Raw genomic sequence first — 14355 nt, 5'->3', positions numbered from 1 at the left:
AAAACAACCATAAAAGGGTCCCGAGATGATTACCTTAGTTAACCAAGTTAAAACCTTGAAGAAACACCAATAATTACAAATTTATATCTTCAAAAACCAACTCCAAATGTAGCTAATAGAAGGGAACAATGATTGCCACGTGTAGGGATTACGTTTCTAGGCACGGGAGCAATGTTTAATGGTAGAAATAGCCAAAACTCACCTTCATTATGCTAGGACTTCATAGAAACCCTCTCCTAAGCTTTCTCTCTGGTTTTAGAACTGAAATGAACTATTTCCATGGCTAAAATCGTTAAATAGCCGACATACCATATTTCTTTACCCGATCCGGATCCGACCCGGATTCTGCCCTGGCAGTCCCTAGTAAAACCCTCATAACTTTTTACTCGGATGTCCGTTTGATACGGGGTTTTGTGCGTTGCAAACTAGACTCGTAGGCCTTCGATTTAATGGGTAATAGGCCTTCTAACTCTTTATATATTGGGAGAAACATCCAATACATTTGACCCAAATTTCAAAGAAATCTTTAAAAGGAACTTATGATAACTTTCGCCAACTTTTATTTTGCCACTTACTTAACTTCAAAACTTGAGATAAAACATTTGAACACTTGAAATATGACATACCACATCCTTCTTAATTTATTACCCACCCTCCTTGTCTTTTCCATGGAGATACGAGTAATTTTAGACGTTTCGGAAAGTCGGGGTGTTACAGAATTCTCCTAATCCAACACTACATTTTTTTACTTATTTTTTTTGGAATGTGAAATTTAAGAGATTCCTTTGAGCGTAAAGTTCAAACAACAACTTAAATGCACACTCATTCTAGGAGAATTTAAAGGGGAAAAAAATTGATCTAGTGATACTTAATGAACAAGCTAAGTTTAAATCTATTACCAAAAAGAAAAAGACCATTTTTTGGGAAAATAATTTTCTAAAATATCTTTTGGGGTACAATACGGAAATATTTTCAGAACACAGAGAAAAACATAAAAATGTTGTCTTCTCAAATTTTTACAAAAAAAATGGAATCTGAAGTTCAAGCAACAACTTAAATGCACACTAATTTTAGGTGAATTTAAAGGGAAAAAAATTGATCGACTGCTACTTAATGAACAAGCTAAGTTTAATTTTACCAAAAAGAAAATGACCATTTTTTTTGGGAAAAGATTTATATAAAATATTTTTTGAGGTACAGTAAGGAAATATTTTCATAACACAGAGAAAAGCATCAAAAACCTTGTTGTCTTCTCAAATTTCTACAACATAAATGGAATCTGAATCCTCCCATCTACACCAAAGATGGAGCAAACACACTATCCGTGCTCCATTTTCTACTTCTTCAGTTCAACATTCAAACTTTAAATCCGGTGTTTTTTCTATAGTAGAGTTCATCACTGAAATTCTCTTAAGGCTTCAAGTGAAACACCTCTTGAAATTCAAGTTTCTATCAAAAATCCTGGCTTCGTTTAATTTGTAGCCCTGAATTTGTCACTTAAGCGAAGGACCTATCGCTTAGGCAACCTTCATTTTTTAGAAGAGGGCGACGCTTTTGCAATGCCCGCATTTTAGCAAGGTTTTCTTAATGGAACCCCTGGTCGCTTTTGCGACATCAGAGAGGGTTTTGGCCTACAACTTTGGGGTTTAAGCCCCATTTCACCAATTTTGAGCTTAGGGAGACCTTGGTGGCGATTTTTGAATGGATTTTCAATGCTAGATCATTTGGGTAAGCATTCTTGATCCTAAACCTTTATTTTCATTGATTAATTAAGAGTTTTAAGACCAAAATATGAGAATTTCAAGTATTATTTTTTGGATTCAAACTTTGTTTTTCAAATTGGAAATTGTGATTTCCAGTAGATAATTGTGAATACTTGATTATTTTAGATTGTGTGACTTTAGAAGTGGTTCGAAAGGGGAAGACTCAACTCTTGGAGTGATTGTTGATCGATTTAAGGCAAGTGGCATCCTAAACCTTGTATTCTAGTTGAATTTGTATGTTTCCTTCGTTGATTGTCTTTTGGGAGTAATGGGGATGGGGTGAAGAATTTAAATTGTCCACTTGATACATTTAAATGAATAAAAAGGGATTGAAATGAAAAAGGCTATGTGTTGAACATGATGATGTGAATTTCCTTAATGTAACCTTTATTGATTGATTGACAAAATGCTTGAAAGCATGAATGTGGACTTGAATTATGTGATTCGTTGTCTCTTCTATGTGGTGTGATATTGCTTGTGTGCATTGATCAATGGACACCGTGATGAGATAGATGATGATTATTATGTCGATGTCATTGCCGACAAGTGTGATCTAGCTGAGGTCATTTCCGGCGAGTGTTAATATACCGAGGCCATTTTCGGAAATGGTTATAAAGCCAATGGGAAATGGGACCAACAAGAGACTGATTATTGTGACTTGAGGTATTTAATGCATATACATGACTTGCTTTATATTTAAGATTGATGTACTTGTTGCATGCGATTGAACTACTTAACTTTGAGGTTGGATTATTTGATTCCCTCAATTATTGAATTGTGGTTATTGAACTGAGAATGTTGGGCATGTGAATCGTGTATTGTAGAATTGCTAGGTTGGGTTGATTTTTGTGCAGGTTGTAGTTTGAGAAGGTTCGATTGAGGTGTAATGGGTATTCAATTTCTAGCTAGTAGTTTTGTTTAGTAGATTGCTTATAGGTACATCATTGTAGGTACTCACCCCTTGCTTCTACACTTGTGTAGGTTCCGATCCCGGACCCATGTGACTTGTTTCTCTTTCTTCAATTTTGAGGTTTGTCAAGGATTTGAAAAGGTAGTTGCTTGTCATTCAGGGGGGGCTCTTTTTCATTTTCTTACACTTTGTTCTATTTTAGAAATAAAGATTGAGACTTGTATTTATTTCTTAATTTTATACTTATGTATTTAGTAGCTTGTCCACATGACAACTAGATTTTGGGGGTTTTAATAAAAGAAATAGGTTTCCACTTTATCTTGTTCTTGTTTTTTATTGTATATTCGCATTTCTTTCATTTTCGTTAGGTTGAGGCTGACTTGTCTAGGTGAAAATAGACAAGTGTCATCACGTCCATTTTTGGGTTGTGACAAACGGTATCAGAGGCCCAGGTTCATAGATCTCACGTGTGTACAATCCAAGTCTAAGTAGAGTATTGAGGATCGGTATGGAGACGTTTGTACTTATTTTCAAGGGGCAACAAAGATTGTTAGAAAATTTCAATTTATTCATCATTTCTTATCGTGCGTGGTTAGCTTCGCTGGTGCTGAGTTTCCACATGTTGTTTGGGTAGATGTCAAGGACCAGAGCTTCTGTTTCCAGTGATAAAGGGGAGGCAATCCCTGAGCCTGTTGTTGAGGCCCCAGCTAAAGGTAGAGGTAGGGACCAACTTGGAGGTCATGCTCGTATAGTAGCACCAAATAGAGGTTGTGCCCGTGGATCGGCACCAACTACATGCAGGGCTAGAGAAGCTTCTCTTGAGCCACAGGTTTAGGTTGTTGAGGACCAGGTTCCCGAATTTGGAGCTCTGTTGTTTCAGGAGACTTTGTTGAGGATGCTTGGTGTGATAGAGAACCTTTTTCTGGGTGGTGCACCAGTCACACCTCAGAGTGCTCAGACGAGAGTTGGGGATCAGACTCTAGGTGTTCATGTTCAGGTAGACCAGCCACCACTGGTTCCTGCACAAGCTATTGGTGTACAAGTTGATCCTGAGGTAATCATGACAGCGATTGACCAGTAGTGCTATGAGAGGTTTCAAAAGATGAAACCACCCCAGTTTCAGGGTGGTAAGAGCGAGTATGCTCATGAGTTTTTGCCTTTGTGCTATGAGATGCTTGAGGCAATGGGTATGGTGGATGCTCGTGGCATTTGGTTTGTTTTACTTCAGCTTCAGTGTCGCGCCAGAGAATGGTAGAGGACTTAGGTGTTCCTGGCAGCTAAAAAGGGGGCTTCCTTTAAGTCCATTGTGAGCACTGCCAAAGAGGCAGATTTGATGGTCCTAGAGGAGTTTGGGGAGCCCAGGAGGGCCCGTTCTTCTGGTCAGTTTTCTAGTGCCTCATCTAGAGGCAGAGGTTCTCATAGAGGTGATAGTTCTTTCCAGCACCATTGATTTAACGTTTCAAGCACACCTCATCCAATTCTAGGTGTCAACATTCATAAATCAGTATAAAACTCAACAAATGAGTTCGGGTCGAATCCCACGGGGAGCAGTACGTGTTTTAAATTCAAATAAGAAGTGCAAATGTGGTCTAATCAGCCATAAGAATAGCAATTATCGAAAAAGACATTAATCAAGTAAAAGGGGTGACACAAATATCAGATAGGGGTTTTGGTTTGTAATTATCAACTACAAAGCAGTCACAAAAACTTTGAAACAACTATAGGGAGAAGGATTCTCATGATGTGATTGATTATATGCAAATATAGATATATGGGTAATTGAAACAACTAGTAAACAGCTAAATATCAGTGAGTAGACTACACTATAAGGGAGATAGAATTCTCTCGAACAACTACCCCGAATCAGGTAATTTCTTTCGAACATCTACAAGCATGACAATGAAGAACAACCCACACCTTAATTCATCCACTCTAGATGGGTAAGATTGGGTTTAGGATTCACTCTGTCGAGCTAAGCCCAGCTCAACCCAATACCCACAAATCATTAATTAATATTCTTAGTTCTAAAATCTCTCTCTCGAGCAAGCCAAGAACACAAAGATAGAACTGCATTTGCAACTACAATTCATAAATTAAACCATAATTAAATGATTAAAATCACTTCAAAATAGCATTTAAACTAGTAATTAACAATACCCATAAACTAATTCAACCTATAATCACATGATCACACCCTAAGAATTAGGGTTTAGCCAAACATCATAAAAAGGTAAAAACAATTATCGAATCGATTATCCATCAACTGGGTAAGAGTGATTTAGTCTTTACAATGCTTGAATTTGTAGAATATTTGAAACCCACTTCCAAAATCTCCAAATTGAATCTCTCAAATTCTTCAAAACTATGAAAAACTATAGAGAAAAATGTTCTGAACTAATTCAGTCTAAGTTAGCCTCAAAACTCTCCTCAACATAACTCCACCTCCTCAAATAAATGTTCAAAATCTAATTTATAGTCGCCAAAATTAAGCCACAAAAGTCCATTTGGCGAAGTAAGTCGGGATCACCAAACCACTCGACAAGTTGCCAATCGATCTTTTTCATCGCCTTTTGCCTTGGCACTCAGCATCCTCAAGGTCTGTACCTTTGGGCGATCTCTTTTTGCGTTACGGAACTACTCGGTGATTCACCGACTACTCTTTTTTGTCGCCAACTTGGTTTCTCCCCTTAGGGTAGGCACACTGGAACTTTAGGAGGTTAAGCTAGCCACTCGGCGATTTGCCAAGTGCTCTTGGAGGTCACCAGGCTTGCCTTTCTTCATATCTTTAGCTTGTTTTGTTCCATTTTGCATGTTAGTGTCCTTGCTTTGTTCCTCAATACATATACCTAAAAATCAAGGATTTAACATCAGTTTATGGCACAAATTAAGCATTTGAGGACACTAAATCTATATAAACAAAGCCCCGAATGAGTTCAAATCTCGGACTCATCAACAACCCCAACTTAAATTTTTGCTTGTCCTCAAGTAAAACTCAAGTTTAGCATTTCAAAAAGGATGTCTCAAACAGTGCTCCATAAGACTTAACATAAATGCACACAACAAGATTCAATTTACTCATGCAATGATCAATTGTGCACTCAAAGATTCAAATTGTGACTCACCATTATCAAAGATGCTCAAGTTCACAATACTTGCTTCAAATGCAAGTTCAAGCTCAACAAAGGTACTCAAATGCTCTCACACAAAAAATTGATTCCCAATTCACACAAAGTTCTTCAGTAATTTATAGTTCCGAAATCGTATACGACACTCACACGCACAAAGATGAACATATGCATGACTTCACTCATAGGTTTGTCCTTATTTTCCAATCAACATTCATTTCATCTCACTCAGGATCACAAAGGTCTTTTAAAGGCTTGTAACGGGGTTGAGTGTAAAGGTATGGTCATTTAGGCACAGTGGTTGTTACCCTAATGAAATGTGGTCTGAACATCACTTTCTTCCTTTTCTTCAACATTTTAATCATGCTCATAATTCACCCGAGTATTCACTTTCAAATGGACTAACGGATACCCCGTTTCTTTTGCAACTTCAACTACTTTATTTCACAACTTTTTCATTCTTTTTCTTTTTCTTTTCTTCTTTTCAATTTTTTTTATATGGAGGGATTCCATTTTTTTCAAAACCATTGCTCGAAGGGCAATTTTTCACACTTCTTAATTTACCTTCTCTTTTCACCACACCCCCAACTTAGGCTTTTGATCTAAGTTGGATATTCAAACCAACCACACTTTATGAGAGTTATGGGTGAATGGATAAAGATGGGTCACAACTGTTCAAGTTTCTTCCAAGAAAATGATAAGGCTCAAGAGGGTTCAAACAAGATTTACACATCTCACAAGGTTGGCCACAAAAGAGGTATAATGTCAATTTGTTTCACTCATCAAAATTGTTGCCTAAGATCATTTCAAGTGTTGGCATCACTTAGTCAATCGGACCACCGGGGCAAATTCTACGTGTCATCACACACAATGTTCAAGATAAGCTCATCACACAAGGTATTGGCACCAATATCAAACAAGACTCCACATTTTCAAGCTAGTGTGCAATATTCATCACAAGAGACTCATTCGATAACCGGCTAATCACAACGAGATGCAAAAAGTCCACACATTATTTATGCAACTTTATTTGGCCTCATTGTAGCCGTACATTCATTTCGTTCAATTAAGATCACTATTCAAGTCATCGGTATTGATCATAACTGATACTCAAATTCGCACAAGAACAACCACAATCACAAACAATAGAGGTGGCACAATTTTAAAAATAGGTCAAAAACCATTTATATTCAAAACAAGGAGCCACAAGATCAAGAATCCTAAAGATTAAGATCCAAACACAATCAAAACACAAATATAGATCACAAAACTCAATATATACAAACAAAATATAATCACAAGAGGTAGGTATGGAAATACCTCACCCCACTCACAAAAGAAAATCAGTTGTCCTCAAATGCAACTAAAACAACAGAAATCAATAAAAACAACATAGATGGAGGTAAAGATGTCATCCTGCCAGGCTAAGCCTGGGTGAAGTCTGCATCGCAGTCACTACATCCATCGGGGCATCTTTTCCCGGGGTCACACTCTGGTATTGGGCATCAATGCCCGGAGTAACATCAACACTGGCTTACCTAGCGCCCGCCATAGAAGTGTCCCTCAAAGAATTCTAAATGGCCGAATGTACCATAGCCTCCTCAACCTCAATCAGGCCCTCATAGGTGGTCTCCTCCTAAACACCGAGCTTCTTCTCATCAGTCTCAGCCTCGGACTCTGCAGCCACATCATCAACTCTAACTTCATCTTCGGTGGTAGCTGGAGGCACATCAGAACAGGCTGGAATATATGTGTCCAGGTCATCTGGCATTTTAGCTGGTCCACATCTTTTCTCAAATCTGCAACTGCGGCCTTTAAGACTGTCACCTCATGAGTGGCTCTCTGACCTCTCTCACACACCTCTATTTTTGCCGTGAGGGCATCGATAGCATCTCTTAAAGGTGTCAAAGCAGCGGTGAGAGCTCTCTTAATCATCCCAGGAACTGCAGCCTCTAGCCTAGAGGCATGCACATCAGTAGTATGGCCTGGGTGAGTGGAGGTCAGGATGCAGCAGACCTAGGAGGCAGGGGAGCGGTAGAAGAGCTTGGAGTCATAGAAGGGGCAGATATAGAAATACCTGAAGACCCAGTGGCCGGAGTAGGCAATACTACCTCTGCAGGTAATGTCTCAATATCTACGGCCGGGGATGTATCCACTGGGGCAGCCATCTTTTTATCGGCCTCATCCTTCAAGTACTCGGCCTCAATACGCCGGATGTCAATAGAGGACGTGGGAATCACTTCCACGTCCTTCTTCTCATCATATGGCACCCGGGCTCGTCTGCACAACTAAGTGATCAACATCAGAAAATGGAGAGATGTATGTTGCTGCCTAGATTTCATGGCCATCTCCTACTTAAAGATAACACCTAGATTGACGCTCTTCCCTACAATGATAGATCCAAGACAGGTCGCATTTGTGTGGCGGAGGATAGACTCGTTCTGGGACGACATGATTATGCTACTTATGAAATCGAACCAGTACCTCGCTGCCATATTGAGATCTCTATTCTCAATTGGCACTCCATCCTCGATCCACCTAGGAATGTTGTCAGATAAAAGAGGGGCCAACCAACTTTTCATGTTCTCCAATAAAGTTTTCTTGATCATGCTATGGTAGTCATCTGTAATATTTATAGTGCACTCTAATACGGCATTTATATCATCACTATCACACTTTACTTTTCTTCCCCTGACAACTACATAGTCTACTGGCTTGAAGGTGGCAGTCTTCCTCTTTCCCTGTGGCACCAAAGCTCCATAGGCAGTGTAAAACTCCCCGACCCAATTAGGAATGTAAGGTCCCCGGCGTTTAGTAAAGATCTAGAATTTGTGGGATTTCAAGGTGCTCCAGATCTCTGGATATCTCTCCATCACACCATTTGTGGACAATCTCTCATCCTCGATGATAGTCCTCAGTCTCTCGGACTTTAGTCTGTTGAGAGACCGGGGAGGAGCATCCTGTACAGGTGGTGCTGGGACCACAACCTGATCTAAAGTTAGAGAAGGAGGATTGGTTTGAGGCACCCGGATTTTAGACGAATCATGCATCCTCTTGAAACGCATTTCAGCTCTCCGGGCCAATAGCAACTGGTCATTCTCAGGCTCAGAGATGACAACCTGAGGATCCTGGTGTTCCCCCTCGCTTTCAAAAGTGGTGAGGTGAGTCGCGTAGACTCCCTCACTGTCAGAGCTGACCTCCGATGACTCAGTTGTAAGTACCTTACCCTTTCCTTTAACTTTTCCACCCGTGCTAGGAAGTTTGGTTGCCTTTGCTTTGGATGTTGTTGCATCCTCATTGATGATGATTCTTTTTGTCCGTTGCGGGGTGACATGTATTGTCCTGGTACTTTGGGTCGTCTAGCCATGTCTGCAAAATACATCAAAAAGTGTTAAAAATTATTCAAAAAGTTGCAGAATTCAAGTTGCAGAGAGACTCGCCAAACTAGTCGCCGAGTCACTTTGGTGAGCCAGATCGGGCTCGCCTAAAGGACTAGCTAGAAAAATTCACAGAAATAAGGCATGTCGGCGATGGTCAGGGCCCTTCGGTGAATCTTCGACACCACTCGGTGAGCTAAGACTATCCCGTTGAATATTACAGTGTGTTTTAGGGGTTAGGGGCGCAGAAAGAATGATCAAAGGAAACTTTCGACGAGTCGCCAAGTGAACTCGACAAGCTCAGACTTCCCACCGAAAGTTACAGACTCAACCAAGACAAATTAAGAAATAAAGGGTGATCAAAGGGGGACGTTGGTGAACCACCGAACAGTTCGGCGAGCTCGACCCAGCCTGCCAAACTGCCCAATGTGCCAAATTTCAAAACTGTTTCCCAAAATCAAGCCCGCAGCCCCTAAAATCAAAATCAAACACAAATACCACTCAATTCACACTAGATCCAATCGACCCATTCCTTCGGGGTACTCAAACTTCCCCTGATTTGGCCAAAATTGGCCATTTGATGAATTTTGCCCTTAAGAATGACGTCAAACGCTTTATCATTGGGTAAATTACGTCATTTGGCTCAATACGAGGTTACTCAGACTTCACCCCACTATACCCAACACAAATAACTGTAACCCAACAATTTAAAATCTATTTTTAACGCATTAAACACAGGGATTCATCATTTTAAGAAATTAGGCACAATTTCGAAACACAAAATAGGCAATCAGACACATCAAACATGATTTACACACAGACCCAACACATAACAACACATATTTACCGAAAGAATTTGAGTTCAACCACTAATCGAAAGTTCGAAGTTTGAAAAACTAACCTGAGTGCCGAATAGAGAATTTAATAAGCTAGGCGGCAAAGTAATCCAAATCCGAGCATGAGATCAAACACAAAAAGCGAATAAAAATAGTAAAGTAATGAAGATTTAAAGTACGAGTGAGAGTATACGGGGTTAGAAATGAGAGAATGCGAAAGATTTGAAATTTTAAAATGTTTGACCTTTTAAAACCTTTCAGTTTGCTGCCCTTTCTGCGGTATTAGTCGACCACGACGAACCACTCGGTGATGCGCCGAGTGGTGACTTACCTCAGTGAGTGTTACAGGACTTCCATTCAATTTGGGGTCCAAACGGCTGACAAAATCGGGCTCACCGACCTGGTCGGCGAGTCGCTGATTCAGAAATTGGCCCACAGAGTTTTACAGACTTCCACTTCATGTTATTATGAGCCCAACGACGGTCCAAGTCAGGATCACCGACCTCTTCGATGAGTCACAGATTGGACTCACCAAAATGCACATTCTCAAACACACTCCATTTTTTAACCTGCACAATCAACACCCGTTATTCAAAAGTAAACTTAAAGCATTAAAAACTTGGGTTGCCTACCAAGAAGTGTCTTAGTTAACATCGTGACACGACGCAAGTACCTATTTAAGCTTCATTTTTAGGGTTTGTCATAGTATCACTAGGCAACCCCCCTTGTTGTCTTGGGTTCAAATGTGATGAAATCTGACCCATTTGGGTCTCCAGCTGCTTAATTTAAACTGAGTGAGAGGTCACCGTCTGGTTGAGAGCCGATACAACCTCCTTCATTTCCTTCAACACTTTATCAGACCATTCAACCTTGTTGAAAATGCGTGAGAGCATGTCTTCCGTATGGTCACCCTCGAAATATTTGGGATATTAATGCTCATAGGTAGGAACATACCTATCCTTCCAAGTGGCGTTACTATCACGCCAATCTCTGTCATGGTCTCTCCATCCCTCATCTCTGTTCCAACCCTGATTTCCACCCGGTTTTGGGTAGTTAGCACGATAACCTCCTCTTTGGTTGGCTAGGAAGTTCACTTCTTCATTGTAAAGTGCCTCAAATTGGGATTCATTGGGGTTCACTCCACCAACACCCACAATATTAACACTTTTTCATACCAACACCCATGATATTAACATTCTTCATACCAACACCCATGACATTTTTAGCCAATATATCCAACTGGGTCATCATCTTTTCCATGTTTTTGTTTCTCTTTTGATCCTTTTCGATTTGCTCATTTGTCATTCTAAAGTTGACAGGAGAGACTTAGTCTTTACGAGTGTACCATGCCTTGTTCATCTTGGTCATGCAATCAAGGAGTTGGGAAGCTACTTCATAGGGTTGTTGCATTATACCACCAGGAACAAGTTGATCAGTAACTACTTTGTTCACCGAGTCAAGACTCATATAGAAGTATTGCAGCAGCAAGTTGTAGGGCAATCCATGAGTTGGGCATTTCAGCACCTTCTTAAACCTTAGCCACGTATCATGGATTGGCTCACCCTCCAAGCGCTTAAAGCTTTGGATATTATCCCTATGTGTTATCATCTTTGATAGAGGGAAAAATCTTACTTGGAACACTGTGATCATTCCCATCCAAAAAGTGATAGAATCTCTTGGCAACTCAGTCAGCCACATATTTGCCTCGCCCATCAGAGAAAATGGGAACAACCTCAAACGGACCGATTCTTGCGATATGTTAATGAGAACAGTCCACAGACATCAAAAAAATTCTTGATATGCTTATGGGGATCCTCATGAGGTTGCCTCCCAAATAAACCCTTTTGTTGTAGGAACTGAATCATGGTGCTTGTGATGTGAAAAAATGAGTTTCCTTCAGCTGGAGGTAAACGAATGGCCCCAACACCACCTATATAGACTAGGTCATTCATGTTTGGGTCATTGACATCATTGAGGTTTCTGACATCTTCTTGGTGGCCCACTTGGCTACCATTACAACAATTAATGCTCATCTCCTCCTCTGTTTTAGCACAAGCAACACAAAACCAAAAACAAAAATAAGTAGATTTAACTATAACAAAAAAGAACATAATTCAACTTCACCAAAAGAATTTAAACAACACCACTCCCCAGCAGTGGCGCCATTTTGATTTAACGTTTCAAGCACACCTCATCCAATTCTAGGTATCAACGATCGCAAATTAGTATAAAACCCAACAAATGAGTTGGGGTCAAATCCCACAGGGAGCGGTACATGTTTTAAATTCAAATAGGAATTGCAAACGTGGTCTAATCAACCATAAGAATAGAAATTATCGAAGTAATACATTAATCAAGTAAAAGGGGTGACACGAATGTCAGATGGGGATTTTGGTTTGTAATTATCAACTACAAAGAAGTCACAAAAACTTCGAAATAACAATAAGGAATAGGATTCTCGGGATGTGATCGATTATAGGCAAATATAGATATATGGGTAATTGAAATTACTAGTAAACAACTAAATATCTGTGAGTAGGCTAGACTATAAGAGAGATTGCTTTCTCTCAAACAACTACCCCGAATCAGGTGATTTCTTTCGAACATCAACAATCATGACAATGAAGAATAGCCCACACCTTAATTAATTCACTCTTTCGAGCTAGATGGGTAGGATTGGGTTTATGATTCACTCTCTCGAGCTAAACCCAGCTCAACCCAATACCCATAAATTATTAATCAATAATCTTAGTTCTAAAACCTCTCTCTCTCGCAAGCCAAGAACACAAATATAGAACTGCATTTGCAACTACAATTCATAAATTAAACCATAATTAATGATTAAACTCACTTCAAAATAGCATTTAAACTAGTAATTAACAATACCCATAAACTATTTTCACTACGTTCAACTCCTTCGATGTCAGTTTTAAAGATAGGATAGCGAGGCATGAAAGCTTTCTGCTATGCTTATGCTATTATAGGATATAGGAGAGTGACTATAAACACACAACTTCCACCCTCTTGGCTGTCTAATTCAACCCATAATCACATGATCACACCCCAAGAATTGGAGTTTTAGCCAAACATCATAAAAAGGTAAAAACAATTATTGAATCGATTATCCACCAACTGGGTAAAAGTGATTTAGACTTTACAATTCTTCAATTTGTAGAATATTTGAAACCCACTTTCGAAATCTCCAAATTAAATCTCTCAAATTCTTTAAAACTATGAAAAGCTATCCTCAAAAGTGTTTTGAACTAATTCAGTCTAAGTTAGCCTCAAAACTATCCTCAACATAACTCCACCTCCTCAAATAAATGTTCAAAAACTAATTTATAGTCTCCAAAATTAAGCCACAAAAGGTCATTTGGCGAAGTAAGTCGGGCTCGCCGAACCACTCGATGAGCCGCCAATCGATCTCTTCCATCACATTTTGCCTTGGCACTCAGCATTTTCAAGGTCTGTAACTTTGAGCGATCTCTTTTTGCTTCACGGAACTACTCGGTGATTTGCCGACTACTCTTTTTTGTTGCCGACATGGTTTCTTCCCTCAGGGCTAGCACACTGGAACTTTAGGCTGTCAAGTTAGCCACTCGGCGATTCCCTAAATGCTCTTGACGATCACCAGGCTTGCCTTTCTTCATATCTTCGGCTTGTTTTGTTCATTTTTGCTTGTTAGTGTCATTTCTTTGTTCCTCAATCCATATACTTGAAAATCAAGGATTTAACATCAGTTTATGGCACAAATTAAGCATTTAATGACACTAAATCTATATAAACAAAGCCTCAAATGAGTCCAAATCTCGGACTCATCAACCATAGTCCGGTTCGTGCTTCTATGCCAGCTGCTAAGAGTGGGCAGTCAGCCCAAGTGTCTTATGGTTCTAGGCGAGGTAGTTATGGCAATTCGTGTGGTTCGCAACAACAATTATTTATATGTAGATCTTAATTTACTTGTGGGATCCATGTCATATGATGCGACACTATCCTCTACAAACTCATTCAGGACCTCAGCATTCTCTTACAGCTGCTCTCGTTAGGGATGGAGAACCTCCGGCCAGGGATCGAGGCAGTGTTTAGTCCAATAGAGGTGGCATGCCTACTGGTGGAGGTACTTTAGCTCTGCATGGTGGAGGTATATGCTTTTCCGGAGAGGCCTGAGGCTGAGACTTCTGATGCGATAATAACATGTATCGTCCCATTTTGCCATCGACATGCCTCTGTATTGTTTGATCTGGGATCTACTTTCTTATATGTGTCTACCTATTTTGCTACTGAGTTTGATATGATGTTTGATTGCATTCATGTGCATATTCATGTTTCTACACCTTGGGGTCA

Source organism: Solanum tuberosum, unplaced genomic scaffold, assembly GCF_000226075.1.
Source record: "Solanum tuberosum cultivar DM 1-3 516 R44 unplaced genomic scaffold, SolTub_3.0 scf00122, whole genome shotgun sequence".
Lineage (NCBI taxonomy): Eukaryota > Viridiplantae > Streptophyta > Magnoliopsida > Solanales > Solanaceae > Solanum > Solanum tuberosum.
This window is presented reverse-complemented; position numbering follows the sequence as displayed.